General features: G+C 40.5%; 1 pseudogene; it reads left to right on the forward strand.

Moving 5' to 3' along the window:
- Positions 1–1,547: 1,547 nt before the first annotated feature.
- LOC117618292 lies at positions 1,548–4,176 on the forward strand (annotated as a pseudogene).
- Positions 4,177–4,594: the final 418 nt, after the last annotated feature.

Consider the following 4,594-nt stretch of genomic DNA (forward strand, 5'->3'; position numbering starts at 1 on the left):
TTACAGTTATTATTCAGATATTTCTTTTTTAAAAAGGACATTATTTTAAAACCACCTCGTACCCGTTTTTCTTTATGGTGATTACCCAGAGTCGGACCGATGTCTACGGACATCCAGTCTGATTATAGTTCAGTCAGTGTACTTGACTTGCCTCACGAGTTTCGGGGACGCTCGGACCGTGAGTGCCAGGATTTGCGGCTCGGCAGACTTGGTGTCCCGAGACCTGCCAGGATTGCGGTTCGGCTGACTTTATGTCCCCGAGACCTGCCAGGATTGCGGATCAGGCTGACTACGGTCCCCTGCATCCTGCCAGAGCGACTCGAGTTGACTTGGTGTCATCGGGGAATCTGCCGGCGGGACAGGCTGATCATAGTCCCCTGATTTCGCCAGTTTGCGGCTCGGGTAAGTCTGTGTGACGCCCGAGACCTGCCAGGGAATTGACGGAAATGACAGGGGTACATATTGGTGGTATTTTCAAAGGATTCTGAGTTTCTTTATTAAATGTTGATTTTCAGCTATTATAAATCAGTTTTTCTGATTTTTTTGGACATAGATCCCTTTATATTTATTCAATTATGAAAGGTCTGAGTACAGAGTTTTTATACGCAATTGATTTCAATACTTTTATGAAAGCTTTGAATTCAGTGGTTTTTGTATGAAACTTTCGAGCTTGAATATGACTGATATAGAATGCCTTTAATTGACTATGCGTGATGTAGAAAGTAAGTATTCAGTTTTATTTAGTTAAATTTCTTTTTTTACAATGGGGGATATTATGTTTATGAAAATTGCTTTGAAGAACATTATTTTTGGTCCACTCACATTTTTCAAACTGTTTTTCGCCCCCAGGCCATAGAGGTACGCGGGATCCACCACCGGGCCAGTCATAGCTTCCGCGCTTCAAGTCAGGTAGAGTTTATAGAAAATCCCTGAAACCTTGAACTTTAGGAAATGCTCTGATATCTCATTGAAACTGAAAAACTGGAGTTGGGATTTTATTATTTGAATTATTCTGGCAGTTGGTGTGGATTAGTTGAATGTTTAACAGGTGTAAAGTTTTGGGAATAGTCAAAATACAGGGTAGACTCTGCCGAATTTTCGGCAGAAGTCTAAGGGAATTTTAAAGAAGAATTGAAGCAAGAAGGGTAAAAAGGTCCTTTGTGCCCGACATTTGCCAAGTGTCGGACACGCACGGGACTTGGCTCGAATTCCAAAGTGGAAATTGGGTTGGGTCCTGTCATAGCATGTTTTCTTTCTTTTGTGGCCATGACTTATGTTCTTGCTAACCCTTTTTCTTCAAATTCTCTAGTTTCTGTCATCTGAAGTCTTTCCAGTCATTGAACTCAAAATTTCTCGCCTAATACTGTCGAATGGCAGAACAAGTCTTAGGAGGCCATACATAAATAGCCACAAGTTGTCATACATGTATATCAAAAGTGTGAAGTTGAAACCTACAAACGACAAGGGAAGAAGGAAGCTCTGTCCCATACAGGTGATTGATGGAGTAAACATGTTTATGCCACCATACCAAATTTACTGCCCCTTGAATTGCACTTGACGCTACCACAATAGTAGGGGTGGACCTTGGCCAGGGTCTGCGGGAATGGATATTAAAAAGTACATAAAGGTTGAGAAGGTTCCTGGTGGCCAGTTGGAAGATTTAGTGGTTCGCAAAGGAGTAATGATTAACAAAGATGTTATTGCACCTGGAAAAATGAGAAGAAAGATTTTCAACCCAAGCATCATTCTTCTTGATTGGCCTCTCGAATATAAGAAATGCGAGAACCAAACAAATGCTGAGTTGCTTAAAGAAGAAGATTGGGGAGTCCTGCTACAATTGGAAGAAGAATACATCGAGAGGCTATGTGTGCAAATATTGAAGTTTAAACCACATGTGGTTATCACAGAAAAGGGGCTTAGTGAGTTGGCATGCCATTATTTTAGCAAGGCCGGCGTCAGTGGAATGAGGAGGGTGCGGAAAACAGATAATAACCGAATTGCCAAGGCTTGTGGGGCTGTAATTGTTAACAGACCAGATGAATTGCAACAGTCTGATGTTGGTACAGGCGCTGGAATATTTGAGGTTAAGAAAATTGGTGATGAGTTTTTTGCATTCTTTGTTGATTGCAAAGAGCCTAAAGCATGTACTGTACTCTTGAGAGGTCCTAGTAAGGATCTTTTAAATGAAGTGGAAAGGAATTTGCAGGTATAATGGTTTTACTTCTTTGCCCCCATTACGTAGAATAAATATATTATGCTGAAATTTTTTATTTACTCCCTTATATCTGGTCATACTATGCCATGTCTGTAGCAAGAAACATCCTCAACAATCCGAAACTTGTTCCTGGTGGTGGTGCTACAGAGTTAACTGTATCTGCTACATTGAAGCAAAATAGTTCATCTGTACAAGGTTTAGAAAAGGTAAAAGCTCCTTTCCTCATCCAAAAGTTTGGTATTTCTTGTGTAAAACTCGTCCAAGAATAACTCCTTGTGGAAGTAGAAATCTAAATTGTTTGTGAATAAACTGGCTGTCACTTCACTTCACATGCTCCTTGACATACTTCAGATTAAGAATTACTTGTGGTTTCACTTTACATGCATTTTAATGGAGTTTTATGGCTACACGTGTTTTGATGGTAAAACAGTGGCCGTATGAAGCTGCTTCCTTAGCTTTTGAGGCTATACCACGTACTTTGACTCAGAATTGCGGGGTGAATGTGATTAGAACAATGACGGCGCTGCAGGGAAAGGTTTGAATCTGTTTTGTATGGCTTGGTTCAGTTTTTTTTATGATTTGTCATTTGTATATACGTTCTGATGCATCATTATTATTTTCGTCAGAATGGCACATGCATCATTGATATCCTCACCACAATTTTTTTTCCATAGCATGCAAATGGTGAAAATGCATGGATTGGCATTGATGGTAACACTGGTGTGATAACTGATGTGAAAGAGAAAAAGGTAGGTGGATATCTTGTTGGCTTACTATTTGTTGATGCTCAAAATGGCTCGGCCACTATTTGAGTCCAACTTAGTGATTAGAGGTACTAGGTCTTCAGCAGGGAAGAAGGCTGAAGCCCTTGGATGAAATGGATTGGTAAGACCTGCAGAAGGTAAGAAGAGGAGAAGCAACCGTAAAGCTTCGGACACCGGTGTGGTGCCGGCCGAAGGCTCTCCGATGCCTAAGTCAGTTACAGATAGTAATTCTGGCAGAGTAACAGTGAAAGTAGGGGAATGGTCTCTCTGTTTTACCTGGGTATCGTTCCCTATTTATAGGGAGGTGAAAGTGGGAGCTTTGCACAAAGTTCCAATGTGGGACTTTGTGCAAGCTATTGTGGTGGCGACACGTGTCCTGGAGATTAGGTTTGGCATTTGGGAGCTTCGGCAGGAGTCTGGCACCTCGGAAGTGTGTCTTCCTTCGGCATGGGAGAAGGCGTGGTTGCCTTGGTGCTAGTCGCTTTGATGCTGGGACTGCTCGGTTCATTATGGTGTAAACACTATTGTTGCTCTCTTTTATTTCCTTCACTATCTCAATATTCAAATTTGTTGGCTGATTTATATTTGCTGAAAGCTCTGAAATAGGACTTTTAATGTTGTCAAATGTATCCATTATATGTCCCTTTATTGATATGGCATAAGCGTCAATATTCTGGTTCATATTGTCGATTTGCTTCAGTAGTAGTTCTAGTTTAGAGCTTCTCCCAATATATTTCGACAGCACTCATGTGAGGGGAAGTGCTGTTGTCGTGGTTATTACTAAATTTCCCAATAAATTTATTTTGTTGGTAAGGCTGTTGATTTATAGGAATTATGATGTCAGATATGGGATGCCTACAACGTGAAGGCCCAGAGTTTTAAAACGGCCATAGAAGCTGCTTGCCTACTTCTCAAAATCGATGACATTGTGAGTGGGATGAAGAAGAAGCAGCCTCCTGGTGCCAAAGCTCCTTCGAAGCCTCAAGTTGAGACAGAAGGCGATGCAGATAATGAGCAAATAATTCCGGAGTGATTATCGAGAGCACGTGGTTTTCTCAGTTTGAATGAAGTTTTGCTTTAAAGAAGAAAAAAAGGAGCATTATAAGTTTGATGAGGATATTTTTTAGGTTTGTAATGTCACCTTAACTTGGTAGTGTGTGTTTTGTCCCTCTTCTTTCTTTCTCAATCGACGAGGGGCGGGAAAGAAGAGAAGTCTTCTTATTGGAGAATGCTAATGTTAGTTTCCCATGTCATCTGTGTATCGAACACAATTTCTTTGTTCAACTTCGTGGATTGGCACAGTGGAGCTTATTTCTACCATTCTTCTGAATGATTGTTACAAGTCCAAACTTAGTTATTGACACAAATATGTAATTTTCTAAAAGTAAGAAAACAAAAAGTTTTTCATGGCCAAGCATCAATTTTAATAAGCCATTGTGGCACCTAAAACACACAACGTACGGCACTGTACACAAACTTGTGGAGGAAAGGATTCATATTGAGCATCTATTTTATCCACTTAGGGAGAGTAAGAATTGATCTTGTCACTCCCATATTCAGCCAATATGGCACGTATTGATTCAAAGCAGAGCTTAAAAATGAAACGAAAGCATAT

The sequence above is a fragment of the Prunus dulcis genome, chromosome 2, assembly GCF_902201215.1.
Source record: "Prunus dulcis chromosome 2, ALMONDv2, whole genome shotgun sequence".
NCBI classification, from domain to species: Eukaryota; Viridiplantae; Streptophyta; class Magnoliopsida; order Rosales; family Rosaceae; genus Prunus; species Prunus dulcis.